Below are 17,757 nucleotides of genomic sequence, written 5' to 3'. Positions count from 1 at the left end.
AAAGAGATACATCTGTATAAAAATTGGACCTGACAAGACAAACTTAGAATAATGATTAATGTTTTCGATTACTATAATATACTGTTCGACACGCGGGACCATAATTAGCCTCAGGCTATCTTTAAGCAGGATCGCTTCCTGGTATTATAAAATCTGGAATTTTCTGGAATGAAGACAATGACCGTGTGTTAGTTGTCCTATCATTTAGAACTTTTAATTTTATGTTTATAAATTTCATATTACATATTTATTATTTCATATTAGAAAAATTATTCATGTACAATTTAATTTGATTTTAATTCTCCCCCTCTCTCTCTCTCTCTCTCTCTCTCTCTCTCTCTATATATATATATATATATATATATATATATATATATATATATATATATATATATACACATATATATATGTATATTCTAATATAGTTATCTATAAAATGTTGATCGACTCAAGATATTGTTATAAAATTAAGCACGAGTTTCATAAATCTAGTCTCCTTGTTATATCATAATTCATTCAATATTAATAATAATCAATAATAGAATTGAATAATAGAATTACTTAATTGCAATAGAAGATACACTGGCACACAGCGGATTTAAAATAAATCGAATTATAACCTGTGGTCAAGATACGGTCAAGATACTGACAAAGTGGCTCGGCCAGCATTCAAATCTCTCCGTTTCTTACGCCTTTCTCCCTTCCCCTTACTATAAGATACCATAAGCTAATTCATACCGTATCTGTACTACTGCTAAAGTGCATTTATACATATATCCCGCATAAAAATACGACTGTAGTAAATATTATATGACCATCATAAAATAACGCTTCTAACATGCTTCTCGCATTGTTGTATTATAACGTCTTCTATTCTTTTATAAAACATATGCTAGTATTAGCAGTCCCATTTTGTATCCCAATAGTTTACAAATATAGTAAAATATTTAAGGCATACAAGTACAAATAATATTTCTCATTATATAAAAATAATTATGTAGATAATATAAATTAATAATAGAAATTATGTAGATAATATAAATTGATAATAGAAATTATGTAGGTAATATAAATTAATAATAGATAATAATAAAATTTATTTAATTGAGCTTGTTGACAAATTAATTAATAAATATATTAAAAGTAGTTCAAGAAGTAGAGAAACAACTGAAATCTCTAAATATAACAAGAGTAAAATTCGCCAATGTAGTACACTTTCGCATCGTCTCTTTGAGAGTCTACGAACGTCTTGGACACTCTGAGAAGGCCGCGATGAATCGAGGCCACAAGGCGCGAACGAATGCGTAAAAGAATTCAATGAACCTAAAACATGGCTATTTACACAGGACGTGCGTGCATGATAGCTTGCCGGCTTATGCCTATCTCGAGGCGTTATTAAATTAGCATATTACGCATTTTCCCTATTCCATTTTGACGGCGCTATTTATGTTTGGCGATTGCTTAATCCAATAGAATCGAGCACGCGTTTCCTAGTAAAGCGAAAGAGGAAAAGACAACGCTTGTCCGATAAAAAATGGAGGATCTTTAAAATTATCGTCCTTGCATGATGTCATTATTACAAACAAATCATTCGCATACACATATCGTAATACGTATACAAATTCGCCACATGTTCTTCTTCTTTTTTTATGACAACTTTTGGAATGCTCGCACGTCATGATCCAATTTTACGATAGATTTACGATGAGATTTGACGTTATTACGTTTGATGTACGAATTAAATTGTGATTCAAAAGCAACAAAATATTTTCATCATACAAATGTTACATATCATATATACCTCACAGATTTGATTCTGTCAGATGTTACATTACATATTGTATAATATGTACTTTATTACAATTTTTTATACATATGTATATCAACCTTCTTTCCCTTTCCATATATTAATAATTAGTATTTTTAAATGTGAAAATCTAAAATTGAGAAATATCAATTAAATTTACATTCGTTAAAAATAATGTATAAATATATAAGTATATATAAGTTTCTTGTTTATAATAATTTATAATACTTCTGTGGAAAAAACAAATTGATAGTTATTTGCTAACTCATGATTATCGCATCTTTGGAATCTTTGGGTAAAAGTTATTTTTGATAACTTTCCTGTCTTTATATTTATTGGGATTTTTTCAAAAAATAGAATATGTATAACTTTTGTGCACACTGCAAGTTGAATGATACGCTCTATTTTCTAATATTCAACCCAATAAAATATTTTACTAATGATTCCTAATGATAACAAATGCATAGATATATTCATAAAGCAAATATAGGTATCCGATAAGTTCTTTTCCTGCTCTACAACTTTTCCCTTTAATGCTCTATAATTTACTATTATATTAATATATAAAAAAAATATTCATGTATTATAGGTCGGAATTGTAAATTAAAATAATAAGAGAAACAATAAATCTTTATCAGTTGATTTTATCTTAAAATTTTATACATATTTTAAATTTAATTTTGGTACGTACATAAATAAAATTTATTATTTAAATATATTCACTTTTTCGCATTGACAATATATAAAACAATATTATGTATGTACATAAACTATATTATTAAATAAGACACTCTTATATATAATATTATAACATATTATTATGTAGTATAACTACATTAATGTTAAGTGTACAAGTTATTTCGAAATAATGTTGTATAATTAAATACAAAAGCTGCAAAAATATTATCAAACAGTTACTTATATCTTTTTTTCAATTTGATTTATGTCTCTTACACATAATCAAAATTCAATAACGCGATCTTTTTTAATCCAAAAAACACCACGCAAACAAAATACTATATTCGAACAAGTATCATTCGAAGTAATGTATCGATTGACAAAAAAATCAGCATGTATTACATCATAACGATCGGTGCTGTCGATCGTCACAAAAAATCAAAAAGAAAGATTGAGTGAGCGTACACAATACTCGAAACGCGAGATTTTTCCTGACGGATTAAATCGATCGATCACGGTATCATGTATGTCATTAAAAAGCTCACAAAATAGATAAACTGAATTGTAACGATAATCGAAACCCGGCTATTTTCTGTCATCTATTAGTAATCATAAAACGATCCATCGATTAAAAAATTATATTTATCATTTTAATTGCCGTTATTATTGTTCTTTAATGTAGGAAAAAATAGAAGTTTCTTTTAATACGTGCAATGAATGATCACGGTTCATTTACAAGCATAATCATATTGACTGTTATAATTTAATATTAATTTGTGCGAGAAATACAATCACAGTACAAGAAATCAATAACGTTAATCTTTTTCTCGAATCTTTTCATTGAAGAAGGAAAACGAGAAGAAACTTTTTACTTCAGCCTTCGAGACATAAGTTTCTATACGCGGGTGTCTTCCTCTCGTCACAAGGTCAAAGACGACATCGAGCTATTCGGTACATACAGAGACGACATAAAAGATCCTTGCAAAAAGAAAAGGTGCCACCGAGCTACGCGTCGCTTGTTCGGCATGCTTGAAAAATGCGCAACACTCGTGCATGCAAATTCATACGGTCACATCACAAACTTTCGCACAGGTTGATATTTGTCAATATTAATTAATACAGCGTGTACGCTTTTTTTCTGATCTTCTATCCACGTAGGTCAAAAAAATCTTCTTAAAATGTGTAGCACATATAAAATAAATAAATTATATTCTGCTGATAAGAATTTATTAATATATTGCATACTTTGTAATTAATATTTATCATAAAATAATGTAATTTCTTTATTAATAACAATTTTTTTATATGTTCGTATAACATCTCGGAACAACTAAATGTCTTCCTAATTATAGATTTAGATAAAAACGTTGTATATAATAAATGAGATAAAATAATAAAAAGATGATGTTTTGCAATAGAAATTATATGCTTATTATTATTTTTATTTCTGTTTGTTTAGGTTGTTTAATTTAGCAAATATACATTTTGAATTTTTTTAACAATTTATTCTTATTCTTATTTATTTGATAAAAAACTGCGCATAAAATTTCAAGTTTATTATGTATAAACTATATAGAACTTACGATTAGTAATAATAATAGAATTTTGCATCTATGATATATTATATACGAATAAATATTCGTCTATGTATTACGTTTGACCGCAAAAAGATTACGCATTGTATTTGTGCACGTGTAAGGTTCAGCTGCTTGCATGCGTTGGCAATATATGCATTATTGGTCGCGTCAGCGCATTGTTTCACCTGTTAAATTAGGCTAATGTTGATTACAAATGACGGACTTTTTCGATTTAATTTTCTCAGTAACAGATTCGTTGGCACTTTTCGACGACTTCATCAACGACCGTGACAAATAATGTCGTTCGAGTTCAGATCGATGTAAAAATGACTTTTACGTCACGCAAGATCCGACGATATCACCATCGAAGTATGAATAAACGCAGTGCATCGCGAAATAATGCACACGAATAATAATTATAGCAATTTTTCAACCATGCGAGTCATAATTATATTCGCATCATACTTAATGATCAAAACGCGTCTCGAATACGATGTAGAACGATATAAAATATATCTCACTCACTCATTCTCTATGAGAAATTAATTTTCATACCCATGTTTTTTCATTCCGGTACAATTTAATTTGCAACATATCTCCGCGAAAAATCGCGAGCTAAACATAGCGATCGTATTTATATACGTACTCTGCCCTACATTAACGATATTAGATCAAATTCACTTTTCAACGATGTATTCTTCAAATTAAAAATAGATAAAATTAATCTGCCGAAAATAAAATAAAATCACAATAATCTCTAATAAAAATCTCAAAAACCTAATGCTCGAATAACCATTTAAAAATTCTGTCATACAAAACAATTAAAAAACGCCGATTAATTGATACCGTGATGATTTTGTACGAACTCCTACGCACGTACACTCTCGATAATCCTATCGATGTATCACCAACGCCAATACGCTCATATATCTCGTTCGCTCCAAGACTTTATTGCATTTGCATGTATATCGAGCTATACCAAGACAAATGCACACACGTGGCTATACAACGCGCAGATATTCACTATGGTTTAGAAAGTCCGCGAAACGATCGGCTCGCAAACATTACAACCGTTTCACAACGAATCACCGAGTAAGGTGTGCCCGCATCGAGAATTGTACGGTCTCTACATATCGAGGGAACATAATAAGTAAATAACGCACAAAGATCTTGAATGCAAAAGTCTTTAATTTATTATGAACTAGTGTTGGTTAGCGATCAATCCTATATTTAATCCGTAAATGCCTGCAGCAAGATAACTGTCATTATTAGCACTTCTGCTGAGAAATGTGTAAAACTAACTGTAAATATAATAACCGTTACGAGATTTGTGTGCCGCCTACTATATACGCTAAAGCATATATATTTAAAGTATCAAATCTCGATAATAGCGCGCAATATTAACGAATGATTAAAGTTATCTCTTTGATGACGTGTCATAAAAAAAATTTTGTGTGTTTTAAAAAATTTTTTTATTGTTTTCTTTATGACACTTGTCGTAAAAGAGATAACTTCAGTGATTTGTTAATACTGCGATAATAATTGAGACCTGGTATTTTAAGTATGTATATTTTATTATTTGTATGTGTATATATATATATATATATATATATATATATATATATATATATATAAAATAGGCGGCACATAAATATATATATCCATAAATTTTTATAAATTTATGTTTTAAATTAAATTTTCAATTAGCTGAATAACTCAAGAAATATTTTAATATATATTATTTTAATATATATTATTTTTTAAATTCATATCCACTATGTATCTCTAAATTTAATTTTTTATTTTATTTAAGAATATTTTTTTATTATATATAAGGAGAATAAAGAAAACTTTTAGAGAAAAAGGAAAGCAAAATTATCTTTCAATTAAAGAATTATTAAAAAATAAAGATAGATTCTGTTTTCTAACAAAGTTCTTTCTTTTTTAACTCTTTTATTTATTATTACTCTTTAATTTAATTAGAAAATAATTTTGTTTTTAATGAAAAGTTCAACATGGCGTAAAGACTAACGATATAGAAAATAATGCAGCTGTTATATTAATACTACTATAATACTACTATATTTGTGTGCTATAATAATCGAAAAATCTTCATCAAAGGAGTGTACATGAAATTCAATGCAATAATTTATTCACGAAATGTCATAATAAATTCTCGATGTTTGCCGTCATACATATTACTTATTACATGATTAATTGTTCCCATATGTATTAAAGAGTATACCAAATCTACAATGTCGCCATATATTTCGTAATTAAATTTTTGCAGTTATGTAAATTGATAATTATTAAAATAATTTACATTTTTCCTGGATTTTAAGTGCAAAAGATGAATTTTGATGTCCGATTATTCCGATGATATATACATGAGTGTAATTTTATATTTCGACGAACTTGCATAGCATGTCAAATAAACCGGAAAACGTAATGTTATCTCCACTCCTTCACTACGATGTCTTTAAGCGCATACGGCACAATTTTATGTCGCACTTGACGGTCATAAATGTCTTAACGATTCCTTGTGCCTTTTGAACACTATCGTTAAAGATTTCGTTACATGCTCTTCGTTATGCTCGGCGCGTATAAATAAAAAAAAAAGAAATAAAAAAAAGAGACTATTCGGACTATTCGGCGATATGGTTTCTTCCGAAAGGAAGATAAATTGTTATTATTCAATGTCGCTGAACATCTTTTACTCGGGTAATTATAAGAAACGCGCGTTCAAAAACAGGAAGACCTACACATACATATGCGATGTGATTATATATGTGTTATATACTATGATTCTAAATTCTGACATTGTAAAAGATCACGTTAATATTACAAGATTATTGGATGCTCTCGTAACTTCATTTTACTTCATTACATTACCGCGCACCATTAGCATCTATCACATAGTTCTCCTCTTCCCCGTGTGATTTCTGAAATAATTTCATTATTCTTATCGCGGATTTTTAATTAGCCATTATCTGATCGCCTTGTCGCTCAATATTATACGAATGCAACCACAATCGCATGATACAAATAGAAGTAATTAGTCATATTGAATGTGTTAGCGCAATTGGCCTTTCTGTTGATATTAATACTCAAACAAACGCTATAAATCAATTCATTGTGATTACGAGATCAATATAAAATGAAGTAGTAGCAAGTGTGTATAATGTAATTAAAAGTACATATATATATATATATATATATATATATATGTACTTTTAATTACATTATACACACTTGCTACTATACATACATATATATCTATTTTTTTCTTTCGTTTAACTTGCCTATGTCATTCAAAATTTACAATTAGGGAAGAAAGCGAATCTTGAATATTCTAATTTTTTTTTTAAATGCATAAGAAGATCTTTATAATTAACGTTCGCATATAATTCTGCATGTATTTGTAACACGTGTTATTTAAAGTAATATTTTATCACGTATTTCATTATTGCGGATAAGAATATAATTGATACTAATTAATTGAGAGAAATAAAGATTGTAATAATCATTTTTTAGCTGAAATTTTTCGTACATAAAATAATGAAATATTGTATCTAGTTATCAATTATAGATACGTATTTGATAAAAAATTTATTATCTTTCGGATTGCGCAAATCTACAGATGCAAAATTATGACAATGGGACAATTAATTCTCTTACGAAAAGTAAGAACTTTTCGTTCTTGCGATGTGCATTAGTTTTTAATTTTTGCATTTTAATTCTATCAAAAAAAAACTTGGCTTAGCAGATACAAAGTGCAAAACTATTATGGAGAACATTTTGAACAACATGCTGCAAAAAAAATTCAGTGCTTACACCTGCAAGCATAGCACTTTTTGTCTTTGAGATTTCTACACAATGTGTCACGCTAAAGTGTAAATGTATGCTTCTTTAAAAAGAATCGTTCCGGCGCTGCATTCAAATAAAATATTAATGAAAACGCGAGCAAAATAAAAAGTTTAAATCTTCTTGGCAAGATATGAAAAGTGAAATTAGTTAAATAATACATAATATTTTCTGCAACCTTTCATGCAGAACTTTAAGTAATTAGAATTTAAATTATAATTGATTCAATTGGCTCAAATGCCAAATGGTACAAATCTGTAATATAAAAGTTTGATAGATAAAAATTTTTTAAGTTTGCTTTTTATCATAAGTATGCAGATATAAATGATTTAACTATGCAGATCTGATTGATTTCGAAAACAGACGATTTCAATGTAGTTATAATAATTGATGATAGATTGTATTGTCCGCACCTCAAATCTACTAATAATTCGAGTTTGAATAGACTCGTATTACTTGGCATCCGAGTCATTCAATTAATATAATCGATCTTAGTTATAACAAAGAACTTCGAAATATGCAAGTAAACAGATTGAATACTCTATTTCATTAAATATTTTATAATATAATATATATCAAACTATCATTTTAATCACATAAACAAGTGTATTGTGAATATATAATCGAGTGATCATCTGCAAGTCACGTGTGTACTTCTCTATAGATACATCTGATACTTAAATGAAAACATTTACGAATACTTATGAATATTTAATATAACACAACACTCACACTTTTTTATATCAAATATATACATACAAAGGACTTTATTCTCTATTTAAGCAAATGATTAATGAGATATACATAACTTGTATTTCAAGATAAAATTAATTTTTCTTTTGTTATAAAAAAAATTTGCAGAGATGTATTCCCATATGCGTTGCGTTCTCTTTTTAATGACAAATATATCTTTAATTTACTTTATTTTATAATGTATAGTTAATATTTGATGTCAATATTATTATAATTGGAATATAAGCATACATAGCATGTATATGGCTTATCAATGTTTACAATATAAACATTACATAAGCGTAAAAGTTCTTTTAAATAGTCATGAATAAGCGCCTGTGTGTGCAATGATATTAAAAATAACATGGTGTAAATTATGCAATTCGACATAAATATTGCCGTGCTATATGTCATTGTGAAGAGTAAGGAAAATTTATCGAAAGCCTATCCTGAAACAATCGTGCGGAATAAGCGTAATAGCGTTCCTTTCATAGTATCGAATATATGTGCTATATCTAAGAGCAATCGTAACTCCACGTCCACATCATTGGAACGAAGCAATCCACTATCGCTGACTGCTTGTACGCGACATAACGATGCGTAATATATGTATAAACCGTCCAAGATATAAAACTACAAACGTGCGAATTCCTTCTCTCAATGAAAAAGATCTTTCTAACACTATAAAGAACATGAAAAACTTGCTATTTATTTGTGTTTGTTTACAATTTTTTCATGTTTGTAAGAAATAGAACATGATGTAAATATCGTTATACTAATCGTTATACTAATATCGCGTATTCTTTTTCAGAAAGAATTATTTTTCGTTATTGCTATTTACAAATAAGATAACAAAAATATAATATGAAAGGTCGAAAGCCGTAAACAGTGATTTCATTTCATACGTTTTTGCATCTTCTCCCTTGCATTCAAATCCCTATATATTATTCCGTATTATGTAAATGTCTCATTTATTCTTTTTACATTTAACAAGTTGAAAAAGCTGTATATCTTACCGAATATAAATGACTTCACTCATAAGGAAACATTGCGAATTTAATTTTCCAGAGTGATCCAGACACATGTAAAATAATATTATCATCGCGTTGGACGATAACGTTTTAACGCGAAATGTTTCAATAACCTGATTTTGCATTCATGTTAGTTATAAATATTTAATAATGAATACGTGTTATCCATTCGTATTCTTGTTCCTCATCGCGGTGTTTCGATCCCCACTTTGGCATCTTTACTTTCTAAAGGCGAGGTAGGAGCATTATCTCTCGTCCGGCTAAAATACGACTCGTTGCTAGACTATGCGTGTAATGGGCGATGATGCGCACGAAGCGTTCGCCGGGACTGGCAATAAACCACCCTCCTAGTAAGTAAAGTAAACCCCGTCCCCCGTAATCTTCCTGCTACAATACTTACGTCTTAGGAGATCGATCGTTCGAATCAGCGACGATTTCGCGCTCCCCTTCGTCTCGATAAACAGAGGGACAAGTGGTCGGTTCCCGCGACGGTTTCTATTTATGTAGCGGTAAATAGGAACGTCTACGTTGACAGCCGTGGCTACCCCCGCCGTTTTCGCGACGCGACGTCGAGAATTTTCAAATCGATTCGATCTTCGATTGATCGAATTTTTTTCGTTCACTTCGATCTATCGGTGCGTCCATGTAAATCAAAGACTGAGAGAATCGCGCGTGTTCGCGAGAACGCGTCGTAGGATGAAAATCTGCCTCTGGACGACGCGTCCGAACAGTTCGGGGGTTCGGAGACAACTGAACCTGCCTGACTGCCGGCGGACTTTGGAATCGGTGAGCGGTTCGGTTCTCGGTTCGCCGACTCTCGGCTTCGCGGATTCGTACGCGCGAGTCGCGGTCGTCGTTTTCTCTCTGTACACAAGGTACACGGTGCGTCTCTTTGCCTGCTCCTCCCCCACCTCCCTATTCACCTTCTTACCCTACCCCTTTCCACCACCTCGAAACCTCTCTCTCGCTCTTGCTGTTTCTTCTGTGTCACTGGCCGTGCCGCCGGGCCGTAGCCCCGTGAGGCACGCATGCACGTGCGTTTCAAATTTTGCACAAACACACGAGACTAACTCGCGACGCCTCAAATCGGATATAATTGATGTATTTTCCCATCGCTTCCTTTCACTTATCCGTCTCCAGCTCTGTCCTTCCTCATCCACATACGTCTCGAGAGATTTTGTAATTTTAATACATAACTTCTCAAGCTTTAGATAATTAGCCAATAATTATACCAATAATTTAGATTTAATAATGTTATAAGAGATTTTTCGAAAGATTTCCCACAGATAAAGAGAGAGCCTCAATATTAAATCCTCCCTATATTTAAGCCTTCTCAATATTAAATCGTTTAATGAATTTAAAGCAGCACTTTTTTCGCAGGAAATGCATTGATAATTTGATATAAAAAAAGACTATAATTATTTGAAATATTTTTGTTGAAATAACAACTTTCCCTTTTTTACAATCTTTTTAGATTCAATCTTCGTCAGAATTGTTTAATATAAAATTTCCTAGCAATAAAGAACCGTAGAGATTTTTGTGTAAATTAAATGTAAAATCAAAAGACTACGAAATATGTACAATCTACTTATATAGACATGAAAAATTTAATTATAGAATTTAATTCCAATATATCAATAATTAAACAACTTTATAATTATTGATGCATTCGGCAACAAAACAACTGTCATTTTCTTACTTTAAATTCTGATACTATATACAATTTCGAAAAAGTGCACAAACTTTGCAGCAGTCAATATATTTAATTAGAGAAACAATTTAATTTAATTAAAAAACTGATACATATTAATTTTTATACAATTGTAATGTGTTACATTTTAATATTAAATACATAAAAATGATCAAAAATTCAGAAATAAGACATTCGATTATTGTAACGCATACATTTTGCTACGAATCTATTTTCGAAAACGTTATTACACGAAGCTTCATGCGGAAAATAATAGACAAAACACCGATGATTGTTTGTATATATAAATCGATACATATCTCGATATTAAACCGCTTGAGTATGAAGTTTATTGTAACGAGAATTTCAAAAAAGATAAGTCTCTATCACTATAATGATAATTAATGTACAGCACAAGTTATATTTTCATAAATAAAGCGAAAGAGAATAATGATCTGCAAAGATCTGCGGTGGAATAGCAATATTTTATGTATTATTGGGTCACTTTGTGTTTTCACAGGAATTCTTTTCTTAACATATAAATATACTTTTGGCAAAGTAAGTAGGCGACATGACAAAAGACATTGTTTGAATGTGAAGGATAAATAATTAAAATCATCAAGCCACGTATTAAAGTACTCCGCCAATTTTAGCACATTATATATATTATGGCATTGCGTGACTAAGAACAATAAAATACAATGATAAAAATAATAAAGATATTTTAATAATTGAAATATTCGAGATAGTCTCGTATGATATATTTAAAATGTCTAAAAAACTGAGAAATTCTAAAAATTTTAAAATATACTTAAAAAATATGTGACGTTAGATAACTTTTCATATAATTTTTCAATTTGCATGATTTATTTAAATTTCAAGCTAATACGAGAATATATCGTATAAATATTGTTTGTTTATAATAATTCATTTATTAGAAAGACAAGTCATTAACTGCTAAAGGAGATAGATGTACTGTAAACATTACATAAAAAGTGTCTGAAAGTTTAGCTAGTTAATTTGCCAATCTTTGACTAAAAAGAAGCTCTGAATTTTTGTTTGGGAGCGAATTTTAAGAATACTAATTAATAGTATTTAAAGTATTGTATAATACAAGCATTTGTGTGTATGTGTATGTGTGTGTATGTGTGTGTGTGTGTGCGCGCACTTAACGGCTTATATTGGCCTAAACATTCTTAGATTATTTTTAAGAAAGTAATATTTTCTCGTTTTTAATTTTGAAGTTATTTAAAAATTTCTTTTTTTTTCGAATACAGATATTTATACGAAATGTTCAAAATTAAATTTACTGTCAAATAATTAAAATAATGTTTACAAAATCTTCAATAAATTTTTTATGTTCTTTTGTATTTTTTTTGTGTCTCAAAAATGAAATTAAATTTTCCTTAAAATTGGAAATTCCTCAAGTTACAAATTTTGTCGACAAAGAGACGTTGAATAAAAAGACACATATATCATACAGATATCTAAAGTAGCTTTAAAATTAAAGCACTTTTAAAGAGAGTACAAATATAAATGGTTTTGTGCCACAAGAATTGAAATGTAAAAAATTATTAAAATGGAAAATTACGCACTTATTGATATGATTATAAATTGAAGTAATACAGAAGTAGCACGGCGTATTAATTCCAGAAGTGAAAGAAAAACATATCGTATCTCGAAAACTGAACAAGTCACACAGTTCCTTACTGGTAATTCGTCTTGAGAGAACTAAAGTCCACTAGTCTCTATTCACACATCTACACTGCTAACTCGTTTCTTTAGTTAGTACATCGAAGAGAGTTTTCCCGTTATCGATGATATCACGACATAAGCACACTAAAAAGTGCACTCACCGATTATATCGCACATTGTGCAAATATTCGCAGAGTCCTGTCATATGCGACAATAAGAATTGAAGATTCATTATTTCATGACATCGGTTGAAGTGATCTATAGCATCATGTAGTTTATTGATAAAACATTATCTTTTTATTTTTGTATGCACGAAATAAGATTGTTAAGACAAGACGGTATAACGCAATAAACGCAAGTGAAAAATAAATAATATAATATATAAGACTTTTCTCTGTAAAACATGAATTGAGAGATAAATACAAAAAAAATGACAAAAAATTAAAAAATAAAAATGATTGATGCTTGATTAAAATCCTAATATGTTATTGAGTCAGCGAACAGACGCATCCATATATTGTACTCCAAAATAAGTAGTATAACATTTTCGACAATCAAAATAAATTTCTTTAATCATCAATTTTCTCCAAGAGATAAAAGATTTATTATTTATTTCTAATCATGTGATGCAATCTTTCAAATATGATGTTAATATGTATTTTTTTAACTCTCTAAGTCATATATTACTCATTATTTTTTAATAGTTCAATTTCGTAACGTCTTCCTAAACATATCGTGATTAACTGTCGCAAACATTATCTTTAACTAACGTATGTAGTTATTATTCAATTACGTGACTGCTATAAGTATTGTACTTTCTTATTTTAGCTAGACAAGAATTGTATATAATGTATGTTGGAAAGGAACATTAATATTTTCTACATTCTCTTTTATGCTTATAAAACTTATACTGCTGATTTATATTAACGCCCACATACCAAAGCATCAGAAAGAACAGAAACTGACTCTTCGCTGGACATATGAATCAATCGAATGCCATTGGCTTTTTCCACGAGTCTCGGCAATAATCGATATTGGTGTACTGTGCTTAAACGCAAGGTGAAAGAGTCTTACTTATTTCAGATGCCGGCTACGTACGCATACATCACTTCTCCTTGATTGTTTTGTTTCTTTGTCTTTTTTTTAGTAATTGTAGCCTACTTTGACATCATATCACTACTATCGCTAAATATATTTTGTAATCTTAATCGATTTAATGCAATTGCGCATACTGTTCGTTATTGTGAATCATCTCTTAATTTTTATAATTTTAATCCTACAATGTATAACAAATGTAATAAAAAATATTTGAAATAAAATTTAATGTAATATTATACATGTATATTAAAAATATAACATATACATTTATAGTTTGAAAATTTAAATGCTTCATAATCAATCTATTGATATGCATGTATGTACGTGTGTGTGCGCGTGTGTGTGCGTGCGCGTGTGTGTGTGTGTGTGCGTGTGTGTTATTAAGAAGGAAGAAAAATTTGATTAAAAATAAGAAAGAGATTATTTATGAAAAAAACTATAAATTATAAATTATTTATTAATTTAAAAAAAATTCTCTTAATGTAGAATTATAGAATATGTAGAATTAATTTATTAATATTTATGCACCGCGTATCTCCGTATTATAACATAATATATATAATTTTTAATCATATTATATTGTTATTTTTTTCTTTCGTAAAAAATAAATTTATAAATAAATGTCACAATTCATAAATTCCACAATTATGTGAAAGATATAATTAAATAGTTTTTGATCAATATATCTTTACGGGTTATTCTAATTCGTATCAATTCGTCTCATAAAATAATTTATTGTAAAAATCCTTATCCTGAAAATCAGTGTAATTGACAACTTTCACCGAACGAAGCCGAAACAGAGTGAACTCTATTCTCTTGCGGTTCTATTTGCTGCGTTCGATCGAGCGAACAATACTTTCTCCACAATATATTTTCCAGGACGACTGTCAAGAAAATACGCGAGTTTTTTAAACTAATCTATCTGTCTGCTTATTTATCGAGTGCAATAATTTCACCACTGTTATCATCGTTGAGGTTGGCATAGTGACTAGCAAAGTGTTGTCACATCAACGTCATAGCGCAAATAAATCGTAAAAAATATGATCATTTCCAACCGATCCGCTACTTAAACAAGCTGCCGTCTGAGAATAATCTCAGCTTATCAGTAGTTAGTTGTAAGTCACATAGTCCGAAGGATAAGGGTTTAAGTTTTAATGACAAATGAGCGAATGGTATTCAAAAAATTTCGCATGAATAACAAACATCATAATCACCTGTCGGATGAATCATATTTCTTTCTCATTGTTAACCATGCAAATATGTATCTGCAGCTTAGTAATCGTCAGCCCTTGAGATGTAATTTTTAAACAGGATTTTTAAACAGGATGGCTTACCGGAAATGGGATTGTAAAGGCTGATCTCTGATAGATACGAGTACCTTGTGATACATTTTGGCAGACAAATTCGTCACTCGCATATCATTGTATGTATATCCGATACATTGATCCGCGATTATCGATATTTGATGGCTCAATTTTCTCATCTCATTTAATTCATTGACTGTCATGATTGTCATAATTGAGCAAATTATGATGACAAAAAATGTGATGCGTTTCTATTTTAATCATGTATATGTGATGTAGATTTAAATATGTTCACAATAAGCGATTAATTCAGCGATTAATTTTAAATGCTGTATCCTACAAGAAATCAACAATTAGAACATATTGTAGCAAAAGAATTTACACGTTCATATTTAGAAATGTATCAAGTTATATCAGAATGATAAATTGTCTCTCGTTGCATGTTCGATTTTGTCGTAATCTTTTTTACGACGGATTTACCATTCGAAGTAACAAGACACTTGACGACTTATCGAACAATAGCTGCATGCCAATAATGAGAAACAACGTAGCACGGGACTGTAGCCACGTGCAACAGCCGTGCAAATGCTAGTCACGTCGTTACACTCGTCTGATTTCTGAATAAGCTTTAGGAAAAAAGATGCAAATTATCGTAAATAAACAATTATTTGTAATGCAATCCAAAGCATCTTAAGAACATCTATGTTTCACACGGTATATTAATTACAATTATTTATGACATCGCTATTTATTGATTTAACGATATCAAAATTATTTTCTTGAAATTGACATGTATTATTATTCTGAAATGTTCATCTGACAAATTTAATATTCGAAACAAATGACTGATTTTCAAGCAAGTTAAAAACATGTATAACAGTACAATTAATTTACAAGATTTTCAATTGTCAAATAAGTAGATCGATAGAGTAGAAACACAACGAAATAATGTTAATAACGAAAGAGTAATTATTTCTGTTTCTAATCCTCAAACTGAATAATTGACAATGTTTAAGGAGCAAACATTACACATTTTATTATTTAGGCAAAATGTGGGAATAAACGTTAAACAAAAACATAATTGTAATTAAAATATGACGAAACGGGCTGCACGACTGTAATTCAAATGTAACGAAACGAAGTTATTTTGTCGTCTCTATATTATCGTGTGCTAATTTTTTCCTCTAAAATATGAGATATTCACATTTTTACAGCACCTCGAAAAGTAAATATAAAAAGTAAGAAATTTATACAGTTGATTTCAATGCAAAACTGTTTTTATCACGATATCAGTGATAAGAAGACGCGACATATATGGGCCAAGACAATAATAGTGATAAAGGTCAAGGATCTCCTTGATGCAGCTTGAACGCGCAATAATGTACTATAAGAAAATTACAAAAATTTAAATATTTTATATATATATGTAATGTTAAAATAGAACAATGTCACTCTCTTTCTCTCTCTCTCTCTCTCTCTCTCTCTCTCTCTCTCTCTCATTTTCATGTCGTAGTTTTACATTTAAAAATGATAAACCGCATGCGATTTAATCTTGGACAAAATAAACAAATATATTTTAATTTATATAAATAATAAAGTTGCAGAATGAGTTTTAATTGATGATTATTTAAAAGATATGTTACGTATCACATTCGCGTGTTCCAGAATTGAATAATACCTAATTCGCTATTTCAGGTGTAAATATTATCGGATTAGAGAGAAAATTATTACGATTCCTTATCATATGCGAATACAAATATTGCGATAAAATTGGAGTTTTTATCATAATTAGATAGTAGTTTAGAATATAATCATCTATCATTAAATAAATAAAATAAAATATTTTAATTATCACTAATAAAATAAATAAATAAATAAATAAATAAATAAATATATATATATATATATATATATATATATATATATATATATATATATTTAGTCATTACTATTGATGAAATCGTTATTAAATACATATACATGTATATAATAAAAATTTATGACTTCTAATCGGAGAGAAAGATTAGTATAATTTTAAGTATTAAAATCATACTAATATTTGTATTTTTGAAAATCTTAAATTTTCATGTAATAATAATAATAAATATACTATACATTCATAAAAAGATATGTGCAGATAATAGAACTATATTAGCACAAGAAGTTTAATAATATAAACTGAAAAAATTAAGAACGAGAATATATAATAAGTGACATTAAAACATTAAAAGTATAAGACACATTATACTTGTTATTAAGATCTTAAATGATAATAGTTATG

General features: G+C 29.2%; 1 protein-coding gene across 2 annotated transcripts in view; it reads right to left on the bottom strand.

Annotated features, from left to right (window-relative positions):
- Window positions 1–17,757, bottom strand: part of LOC145966253 (UNC93-like protein) — a 67,505-nt gene that overhangs the window by 40,167 nt on the left and 9,581 nt on the right. Inside the window, exon 1 of one of the 2 annotated variants that reach the window (XM_083090213.1) lies at window positions 10,090–10,551. The exons of the other annotated variant lie outside the window; for it this stretch is intronic. The gene's annotated coding sequence lies outside the window, so the exon portion shown is untranslated. Of the gene's footprint in view, window positions 1–10,089; window positions 10,552–17,757 lie in introns of those variants that run through there. 2 annotated transcript variants of the gene reach the window in all.

This window comes from Camponotus vicinus, unplaced genomic scaffold, assembly GCF_025532165.1.
Source record: "Camponotus vicinus isolate PSW18456_S1 unplaced genomic scaffold, iyCamVici1.0 SCAF_2, whole genome shotgun sequence".
NCBI lineage: Eukaryota > Metazoa > Arthropoda > Insecta > Hymenoptera > Formicidae > Camponotus > Camponotus vicinus.
The sequence above is the reverse complement of the archived record's forward strand: the minus strand, read 5'-3'. Positions and strand labels throughout refer to the sequence as shown.